Here is a 12,305-nt window from a genome sequence, read left to right as displayed (position 1 = left end):
GTGCGTGTGGCGAAAAATGGATGGCTTAGAATTGCCCATGGTCCATTTTCAAGGGAACCACCTTGCCGTAGCGGAAACGAATTGGCTACTGTCCCTGCCGTCCATCTATTTTTATATATCATTTTACAGAATAAGACTAGAAATTAGGTATATTCTACATAGTAGGAAACTGCATTGAATGAACGTCGACCATTCAAAACTTTTTTGAAGCCATAAAAGTATTAGATCAACGTAATCTTTGTTTTTCCTTTTATGTCAATATAAACTAATCAACAGATTGGATGTCAAATAAAAGTACAACAGGCCTATTGAGGACTTTAATAGTGGATAACCAATCACTATTGTTTTCTCATGGTGTGGATCGCCTAAGATTTATATCTACTCGTTTCTGGTATCAAGCCTTAAAATGGTCTTATAAAACGGATGAAACACATACATCATGCTGGGCCCACAGTGCACCCACCAGTGCACCGACCATCAGCCACCGATGGTGGCAAGGGAGTAGCCAATCCGTTTCCTGCTGCAGCAGCAGCGCACACGAAAAATGATCCGAATACAACAGCTGTACCATAAGTTCTGGTGCAAGTAACTTTTTTCCCGAAAAAAATGTTACATGTGTAGAATATCCAACTCTTCTAAATGGTGGGCCACATGATGATGATCACCTCATATGAAAGTCAGACGGATCCGCTCATCAATAAGGACAGAAGATTAAAATCAGTTGATGGTCAATGAAATGAAAAAGTGTACGGGCGTGGCCCACCTAATGAACGGTACACTGAGAAACTGTCGTTTCTCAGTGGACCGTTTTGATTTTTTCAGACAAGTCGTCTATTTGGGTTCATATGCATGTTGTCAAAAGTTATAGAGGGTATACATGCCAGTCAATTTAAGCCATCCATGTTGTGGGCCCGGTTCTTAACTAGCTGATTGGTGGAGATCTGATGCACATTTATGAGCCAGGAGGAAAATATCAGTGAACTTGAGGTCGGAATTAGTTAATAAAACTGATTTAGGGGCTACCGTGTGTCCAAGTTATCATACACCATTCAAACTATTTAACATGAGTCGCATGTATTCCATGCAAAATTTATCGGTGCCGAGTATGAACTATTCCTCCCTGCAGTATCAAGTACGGCACTATCAGAGACTTAAAGTCGGTGGCTCTCCGCTGCTGCCCGAAATGTGATGGCCCATTTTGAGCTTCAATTTGGAATGCATTGGAATTCAAACCTTAATTACATTAGAATCAAGGTGATATAAATTCTAAGTTGTGATTGGTTGAAATACATTGAAATTCAAATCTTGTGCTTGGGAGAAATTTTTTAGCCTCATTTGGGTCATAGACACAAGGATCACAATCAAGTAACTGACAAATATTTTTGACCATCCATTTATATGTCCAACGTTTGAATGATTCGAATCAATTTATTGATTTGATTTTGTTGTTGGAGGCAATAATAGGATTGTTTTGGGTATCATTAGCATGCAATATGTACAATAATTTAATAGCCTAGTAACTCTTTTATTATAAGTGCGACTCTCCCACCTTTTAAAAATAGCAAAATAAGGATCCTAGTATTTTGTTGAGATGTCAGAATACATCAAAAGGGTGTATTTGAAATGCTCCCAATTATATTTACCTCCAAATATGAGGCTCTCAAACGTAAAAACTTGGCAACTTGAATTTGAAATTCACCTATTTACCTCTAAATCTAGGGTGTCAAACAAGTCATAATAGGAAATTTTTATGCCCAGGCAATGTCATGGATGATATGCAAGCACTTAAATTTTATGCAGACATTTCACGTGTAATATATAATTAATTAAATTAAATTGTTCGAGCTATGGCACATTGTGTAGATGTTATTAGTGTACTTATTTATATACTTTATTTGTCAATCACATGCATTAGTGTGTTAAGGAGTCAGTTGAGCTCTTAGAAGTTAAAGACCAAAGACACAAAAATATCGAAATACAAAATAAGTGAAAAATATATATATGAGATGCCTTAGTGACCCTAACTTTATCCTTAAATAAATCAAACATCTAGATGATCATAACCTTAATAGGTAAATATTGTTTGGTCATACATAAGCTTATAAACCTCAATTAGAACATGACAAGTTAAGTTATAAAAGGTGTTAAGTTGTTGTAAATTATTATGTCCAAAACACAACAGATTTCGAGTGGTTCTCGATCCAATCAAGCAATCCTCGAGGGGCCTTTGATGGCATCGAAAACCACTCAATGCATCAAGGACCCATTCAATCGAAGACGCATTCAATAGCATCAAAATGTCCTCTTGATGGCATTGGAGGGTACTCTCGATGGCATTGAGTAAAGGAGTATGAACTGTCTAACAACATTTCATCTATAAATTTGAGTTCCTCGATGCCATCGATAGAACAATTTTCTACCATTTTTTGTTTACCTTTGGAGCTTGAACTATTTGTATATGGCATTCGATATTTAGGCATTTAAAGGGGTTTTTTGTGTAATAGATTATGTGATTGCATATTAATATCACATATTATAGACCTCTAATCTCATAAGTTTTAAGTCATCTTCATGGGCTTTGATACTCTAACGGAGGTTTTGACCTTCAATGAAAATATGAACTTAAATTCCTCAATTTATAGAGATTATACCCAATCTTATTAGCATATCATTTGTCTAAATCTTATAAAAGAACATTTTAAGTGAATCTCATAGGATTTCAACTATTCCATTAGTTGTAAGAGATTCCACCACCCTCCCATCAAGATAATACTAGCACTCGCTTATCTCACTCCATAGCTATTCGAGCATTACAAGGTTTTAAACATCATCAACATACACAGGAACCCTTACTTTCAACTAATAAAGTGACAATAGAAGGGAACTTTATATATAAGAGCCTACATTCTCGTGCCTTCTGAAAAATGAATCGAAGCAGATTGGATCATACCCCATGAGTCTCTAACCACCAACATGCATATTTGTGTGGGGCCACTGTACTGTATCTTTTTATCCCTTGATGCCCAACCCTTTTCTCATATCATTTTAAGGCATGAGCTAAAAAGCATGTCCAACACTCAAGTGAACCACACCACGGATAACTCTCGCATTTAATGCAGTGTTATCTTGCATTTAATGCAACCCCAAGCTTATTATTTTGTGTGGTCTATGATGGAAACCACTATAAACCCACAATGACATTTATCTGTCATCCAACCTATTCAAAAGATCACACATACATGGATGAAGAAAAAAATACAAATATTAACTTGATCTTAAACTTTTGTGGCCTGAGAATTTTTCAACAGTAGACATTCAATTCACACTATTTCATATGGTGTGGTCCACTCGAGCTTTGCATATGCTTTATTTTTGGGCTTAAAGTTTACTCAATATGCTTCGCACACATAATCTGCTTCCCAAAAGATTACTAACGAAAGAAAAATTTTCTAATAAAATTGTCCACTTCCCCATGCCTTTTATAAAAATCGTTGGGGAACTTATACATGGAGGTAAATGAAAAATGAAATTAGAGGTAAATAAATTTGGAGTAGATGGCTTAATCATCATGTATTTGGATAGGAGTGAATGAGATGATTTGGAATACATTAGAAATTTTCAATATATTTGTTGGGGGAAAAATATGACAAGTCAATAAGTCGGCTTATGGAATGGACCAACTTTACTGACATGGCCCGGACTCACCAGGCGGTGAGCCTAATCGAGGCCCACATGTCCAAAGTCATGAGGCGAGACCTCCAAGGAGGTCGATATACCTTTACGGACACTCAAAGGGTCCTTCAGAGGTGACTTCATGCTGATTATATGCATAGGTTGGATATAAACCAGGCGTAGGTTGGACAGACCTTGGCCCTACTCCGGCACGACCTATCCTCTAAGTCGGCCATGGGTCGACCTTCAGTTGGTAGTGGATTGATTATGCGTCGACCATACCCACATTGATCAAGGATCAACAATCACAATCTACCATCAATCAACAGATTGGCCAAGTCAACGGTCAACCAAGCCTCATCAGTTGTTCTCGTCCAGGCCGAGCCAAGAAGATGGCTTAATATTAAGATCTCTTTCCGAGATCCTCGGAGGATAAAATCCAATTTCGAAAATCTAGGAGATCGAAGATCTCGAAATCCTCTAAGATAACGATCAATCCACTCCAGGGAAAGATCCTAACACTACGGGATTATGCCACCTCTATAAATAGAGGACTTACCCACGATGAAAAGTACACACACACAAATCTCACCCCTAAACCTTTACTGTTAGATGCAGATTTTAGACCTGACTTAGGCATCGGAGGGTCCCCTAAACTAGTCAGGGTCTTATTTATTCTCTTCCTGTGCAGGTGCTCGAGTGCTAAAGGGGGTGAGCCAAAAACTACAACAATATTCACAGTAACATATATAATATTCCAGATCAGCTTTAATAAATTGATTGTAATAAGTTCCTTGAAATATATAATTTTGCCAAAAATAAGCCCATTGAAATAAATAATTAGTGTACATATGTGATGTTTAATAGATTGACTGTAATAAGCATATTAAAATATATAATTTAGCTAAAAATTAAAAAAGCGTGGGCCATGAAAATATAAGAATCATGAATAAGCAACTCACTAATGCTTTTAAGCATCAATTTAGATGGCCTAACCTTTACACATTTTAGATCATTTTATTGGTGTGATTTTAGTGATGTAGCTAGTATTTGAATGCTTTAGAGCATCACTAGCATGTCATGTGTATGGTACATATGTGCATAACATCATCTTTGTTTTCTCGTGGGACTCTCCAATAGATCTTAAAGAAGCATTTTATCCCCATCTACTCATGATGATTTCATTTACAAGGCCGTTTACTTCAATTTCATTTCATTTGCATGCATTTACTTTCATGCAAACAACATCAAATATTGCTCACCTTAATCAACTCCAAATTTTCACCATTTACCTCCATCCACTCCTATCAAAATGTCCCAAAATGTTTTTCATAAGCAAACACCATTTAAGTAATCATTGTTCGAGCATCTTCCATTGGGAAATTGTTCAATTGCATCTCCTGTACTACCTCAATTGGACCTAGCTAAAGATGGTCGATTTATATATGGGCTTTATGAGGCCCATGTAACACCCCGGTTTTTGAAAACCCAAGTACTCAACCTATCCTCGAAAACCTGGTGTTGATTAGTGGTCAAAATAGACAATTTATCAAAGTGCGATTTGTGGAAACAAGCGTAGCATAGATATATCCAAACTCAAAAGAATGTTCAAGGTCACTGTTACGCCCCAAACTCAGAAACTGGGCTCACAAAATTTTCGATCGCTGAATCCGGTGCCGACAGCCTCCGTAGTACCCCATTCTCGGCTCCCAGCGTCCATATGTCAGATTTTGATCATGGGATCCTACAAGGAGAATTTTTCAACGTACATTTAACTCGTAATAAATATAGCCACAAGTTTACCTAAATCATAAAGGCAACATCATGGTCACATATCTACTAATATAAACAGTTGAATACAATACTGAAAGGGAAATACATATATCAAAAATCAAAGCTCTAGAAAACCGTTGCATGCTCCAAACTTAACATTGCTGCAACTTAACGCCACCTGCACACATCTATCATGCATAAGCTTATACAAAGCTTATAGGGGGTGTAAGTGTGTGCGATGCACATGCCAAACATATAGATATCAGAGTAAGCAGAGATACCGGCAATCCACAAATCATACAATAACAGAGTAATGCAGAAACATGTTGGTAAGTCTATAAATACCATCAGCCTTTATCTAGACTATGCGATGCAAAAACATAATAAGCCAATATTATATACTGAAGAAGCAATGTAGAATAGCTCTATAACACGGAGACACGGTAAACCAAATATCACATACCGAGTCTACGAATACCGTCAACCTCGTATAGGCCATATAAATGCAAAAACACATCAACTCATAATATTGTATGCCACGGATGTAATGCAATATGCGATGTGAATGAAATAACCAAGCTGGAGTGTGAAGTTGGGATAATAGTACGTAGTATCGCAGGATAGGAGGTCCACTACAAGGGACTTCTATCCAGACCAGTTCCATACCTAAAATTGGATAGTTAGACTCAATGTAGTGAACTCCTGATCTCAGGTTGGTTGGGTGCCCCAACCGAAATCCTGGCCATTGCGAATGTACACATATCAATTAGTTGCAAACCACCAGCCGAGTGGATAGTGAATGAATGAATGAATTAGTGAAATGTTGAGTATGCAACTCCTACTCAATAAGTCCACATATCAGTATTGTATATCTCTGGGATCATCACTGGGGTTTATTACACTCTACGCCAGCTTGCCGCCCCTATCCGAGCACACAATTGGGTAAGTGGAAGAGACCTCACTATCCGCCTACCAATATCGGGCTTAGCTCATCGATAGCGGACCCATTCCTCAAGCTGGTCAAACTCAACCTAGATATTGCCCTATCACTTAGGCGGGTAAGGTCATACCCCCTCCCAACAAACCACGACACAGTGGGAGACGCGGTTTACTAGTATACGGCCCTCATGCGCTCATATATATCCACCCGGCCTCGACATTAGGGCATCTTCTGGCCATGGAGGTTTAGAGATTTTCACCCAGGGACATCTATGACGGCCGTATGCTAGAACCAAATATTTCCGTTGTACACTAAAACAACGGCTAGATTAACTTGATAGTCGGTCTTAATGGTTAAATGGGGGCCTAAAGCACATTGTTTGTTCGGTTGGTCATAAGTTATTCCTCCTGAGCTGTTAGTGGGTGTATTGCTCCAACCAGACTTGAAAATTCTACTCATAAGCTGTCTTAAAAATATCCGTTGAGTTTTTTTAAACCTTTCTGGCTGGTGTCGGGTTCAACTCGGCTCCCACAGTCCCTGTTGGATGTCTTTAGTGGTAACAGGGAATCCCGGCCTACATTTGTAAGTTTTAAATCGCCTTATTAATCGATCTCAGTTTTCATAAACGTGGTTTTAAGAGGTAACACCTGTGTACCAGATGTATGGGGTATTACAACCCACCCATATGTATGTATTTCATCCATGCTATCCCCATTCTGACAAATCATTTTAAGATAGAAGGTGGCAAACCTAAGGTTCAAGTGGACTACACCACATAAAACAATAAGGACAAAATGCCCATGGTTGTAAAACCTTTGAGATCTATGGAAGTTTTGAATTAAGGCAATAAGTATGTTTTCCCTTCGTCTAGGTATCTCTGACCTTATAAATAGGTCAGATGATAGATAAACATCATTGTAGACCCCAAGAAGGTTTCAATGGTGGCCATCATTATTATCACGGCTTCTCGTGGTATGGTCCACTCAAGCCTTCAATTTGCTTTCTTTTTGACCCACACCCTAAAATGCTATGTCATAATGGATGGACTGTGGATAAAACAGTATGCATCATGGTAGTCACCACAAAACATTGCCAAGATCATCTGCCTCTAGCTAGGTACCGAGGGAGGTAGTACCTAATTTGGACCCTATTTTATATTGAGTGGTTCACTTGAGATTTGAATCAGCTTCATTGTTTTAGGCTTAAGGTGGGCCCACACCTATGACCTAACTGAATTTAGGCTCTTTATTATTGAGAATTCTTTTGATTAAACTAAATAGTAAATTTTGAATTTTTAAAATTAAAATATTTATAAATTTTCATTTCCTTCTGCATTAATTTTGAAAATGTATGAAAAAAATGAATTTTGTTTGGTCCCATGTCACTTAAAAATACAAATTTTTAATTTAGTTGCATAATAAACTGAATTCTCGAACCCACTAGATTACTGAGTTTGAAATTTTACTTGGTCTACTTCTTAGTCTACTAAAAACAATGACTGTATTAGCTGAGTTCCTGGAGTAGTTCCACCGTAATTCCTACACACAGTATTAAACAAAGTAATTCACCAATAATCCATCTACAATCTTTGATTAGAAAGGAAATGGGACAAACCATACGTGCTTTAGCCTAATTTAGATCAACAATTCTGTTTATGAAAATTTTCCACATATGACATATGGCAGTGACTGCATATCACCTTATGCGTTGGCTACATGCGATATAGTGTGCCCATCCAGACGGTACGTTAAAGACAAAAATCTACCAGGGGTCAATGGGCCACACTCAGGCCTAAAAATTAGAATTTTAAATAGAGTCAAACAATACCTACCCCAGCCCAGCCCGTTGACAGCCCTAAATTCTACCTTTCCTGTTAGAAATGATGACGTATAATAAGATATGTTTCATACGGACGCGGATTGGCTAGTCCCCCCACCAATAGCTCTTGGGCTGGTGCTCATAGCTAGCGCCTTACCATTGGTGCGTCAGAGTGGCTCCCATTATGCCTATTAAGGTAAGTGAAATGATATTTGCAAATGGCGTTAGAGCCCGTTTCACCCGAGTACCTGCTTGAGACGAGAAAAAACATCCAAATTCTCTCCCGCCTCTCCCTTTCTCAATTCCAACAAAAACTCAATTTCTCTCCCACTCTCCCTCTCTCAAATCCAACAGAAACCACTATGTTTCTGTTAAATCTCACGGCGTGCTAACCCCAACGCATGAATCGGAACTCGAATCCAGAGCCTCTCTCAAGCACATCATAGGAGCCCTCCATTGTTCGAGAGAAACCCAAACACTCCACATCAGGTCTGTCTGATTCTCTCTCTCTCTCTCTCTATCTCAATCTTATTTACGACAGCTTAGGGATTTGGAGATTTCTCATTTTTGAATGTGGATTTGGTCATTTTTCAGCTTCATATGTCGATTTTTATGATTTGGGAAATTTTCAACTTCAAAGGTAGATTTTAAAATTTGGGGATTTTTCCAACCTGAATGTGGAAATTGATTTGGAGAATTTAACATCTTCTTCTTCTTCTTCTTTTTCTTTTTTCTTTTTTTGCCTTTTTCTTTTCCATTTTTGTTTTCAAATTGATTGTTGGAGGGCTGTTCAAAGTGGCACCTACCTAAAACCTTCTTTTGTACAGCCTTTTGCTCTTCCCTATATGAAATGAAGTATTCGTTTGTCTAAAAAAAATAAAGAAAAAAAGTGGCACCTACCTGATGAGTAGCCCAAATTTTGGGGCTTGGGAGCATAATGCTACCATGAAATTCGAGTAAGGAAGGGGTTCAAAACATGTAACATGTTGGTGGGAAGGAGAAGGCAGCATTTTTCCTTTTCTTTTTCCTCCCCTCCCTCCCTCTTCTCCCTCTATAGATAGATGAACAGGTATAAAAATGTTGAGGCTTGCCTGTTCCCACAATGCAATCATTTAGAATTCCCCACTGTATGTGGGTCACATGGCAAAACTTTTATCTCGGTCTATGAGACTCAATACAGAGGTTGGTTAGAAATGTCGGAATTCCATATAAGCAGTTCTTTTGGATGGTTAGCATCTTTGGTCGTTGAGATTCTTTCCCAAGTGGTCCATGTATGGGGTGAGCTTTTGGAATCGCCTGGATCATTATATGGTGGGCCAGTAAGGAGAGCCTCAACATTTCTGAAATGGGTAAGTTATTACGTTTTTTGTTAGAAGATGAAAACACCAATTGAGCTTTGGATTAGGGATGACACGAAATCTGAAGTTGATATGTTATAGCTTTAAAAGCTTACAAAGTTATTGTTTTCATGGGTTGGGTTGAAATCAAATATAAATTATGTTTTTCTATAATGTGCAGGAAAGGGAAAGTGAAGAGGATGGTTAAGGAAGAACATGAACCGGGGCATGATCCACAAATTCAAGCTTGATGAATGTTTTTTTACTTTGAAGGTTGATTGGTAAAATGGATGGTAATTCATTGAAGAGTCAAGCATTTGATGAACCACGTCGAAGGTTAGATTTTGACATCGAAATAGATGTTCAAAAAGCAAGCCAACAAATAGATGACCAAGAAGCAAGTCAACATGTATTGGTCAATGTAGATGAGAATTTAAATGAAGAGCCAGAACTAGGTATGGAGTTTACTTCTGACGAGAGTTCATTTCAGTTTTATAATCGGTATGCTAAGAATACAGGGTTCAGTGCTCGAAGAGGATGGGTAAAGAAAGTAGATGATGATACCACCATACTAAAGAGAAGATTTTATTGCTCTAAAGAAAGTAAAAAACATGACAAAAAACAAGGCAAGCCTCCAAAGTTTAGGCGTCCGATTATAAGAACTAATTGCCTAGCATCCATGATGATTAAGCTTCAGATGAGTGGAAAATGTAGTGTGACTAAATTTGTTATAGAGCATAACCACGAAGTTATCACACCAACAAAGGCACACATGTTAAGGTCACACGGAAGCATGACCGATGCTCAAAAAGACAAAGCGGATAATGCTGATGGCTCGGGAATAAAACCCAGGGAGGCTGTAGAATATTTAGTAGACGGTCTAGAGGTCAGAAGAGTCTAGGTTTCTAATCCATTGACTACAATAATTACTTGCGGAAAAAGCGAATGAAAGTGATGGAAATGGGCGATGCAGGGGCTGTTTTACAATACTTTAAAAAAATGCAAGTGGATAATCCATTTTTTTAATGCAATACAAGTAGATGAAGATGTAACGCTCCGTGTTTTCAGGACCTGAGTATATGACTTGTTTCCTGAAAACCTGAGTGTTAACCTTAAAGGATGGTCAAATTCGAGTATATATTTTTTTCTTCTATCTTTCATCAGAGTAAGCAAATGAGTATAGAGTGAACAAATCAACATAAGATAAATTTCATTATCATTCGAATATACAAGCAGCCTATAATGACTTATACAAACCAATGTCTCAACATTAACGATTACAAGATTTGCATACATAAGAAATAATAAAAAGCATATAAATGTAAGCCACATGACCACACAACTCCTCTTAAAAATACAGTCTTACATCTATGACACCTGCACAACTCCTCATCAAGTCTAAACATATACATCATTTGGGCCACCTGTTTTACCTGTATGGTTGTATATTTGATGGATGAGTGGCCAGCTCAGTATGAATTCTCCTCAAGATTTCACACCACCGCATTAGATAAGCATAGTTATAAAACAACAAAACAATCAAAATAATACATGATGCAGTCTTTTTAAATGCATGGATGCATGAATGCACATCGGCCTGGGGATGCACATCCAGCCGGACTTGGGCTCGTCACCCATGCAATCATCGACATGGGAAAATCATCCAGTCGGATAGGGGTCGATAGTCGGTGGTCTGGGAGCTAGCGAAACGATACCCCAAAGATCCTAAGGGCACATGCAACAGCATCCAGAATTAGCCACCCGTCATCGCCAACATACTATGGATGCATGATTAGCCAAACCGTTATTAGACCAGTTACAATCAACCAATTTAGGTAAGCTCAAGATCACTACGGGGAGCTCAGAGCCCAGCATAGGCCGATAGCTCAAGCATAGTGTCACATTACCACCATCTCTGGCTCATGAGGCTACCACCTTAGGATGTTTAATGAAACTCAATCGACTAGTGGGCAATCATATTTAGTATATGGGATTTACCATTGCATGGTTACACAATATAAAACATCAAACCCATATAGGAAAAATACCATAACAGAACCTCATAGGGCGATACCAAAATAAACCGCATAAGGCAAATACCAAAATAAGCCACATAGGGCGAGTATCAAAACCATGCGATAAAAGACCATTCCTGAAAAACCATTGGACACAACAACTCTAGATGGTAGGCTCACATCAATAGTTAATTTAAACCACCATTCAATAACCACTAAGCCGAAGGTCCATTACTATCACAACCAGTCAGGTTACATCTCAAATATGGGTGTACACATATAGGTGGGGGTTTTCCACTGGTGTACTAATTTAAGTTCCACAAGCAATTCACAAATATTCCACGGAATGAATAAATATGCAGGATAAATATTAAGCATATAATATAGCAATTTAATTCCCGTCAGCTAACACATGTGATTATAAAGGGAGAAATCAATTATGAATTTAAATAAAAACTATAACTTAAGCTAATAAGAAGATGGAAAGCTCAAGGGGAAGAATCATCATCTTATGTTTTGAATCGCCTTCTAATGTCACTAAGTGCTTGTGCCCTTAGAATTGTATCCTACCACAAATCATGAACTTGTATAATTAGGTCCAAGTTCTAATCACTACCTAGGGTTTAAGATCATAACCCAGGGTTATCCTTTAGGGTCTTAGTGTAGAGTTAGGGTTTTCATTATAGGGTTTAGTCTTAAACTTAGATTTTAGGATTTGAATCCTAAGTTATTATTAATATTAATATTTTT

Source organism: Magnolia sinica, chromosome 11 (assembly GCF_029962835.1).
Source record: "Magnolia sinica isolate HGM2019 chromosome 11, MsV1, whole genome shotgun sequence".
Lineage (NCBI taxonomy): Eukaryota > Viridiplantae > Streptophyta > Magnoliopsida > Magnoliales > Magnoliaceae > Magnolia > Magnolia sinica.
Note: the sequence above shows the minus strand (reverse complement) of the source record.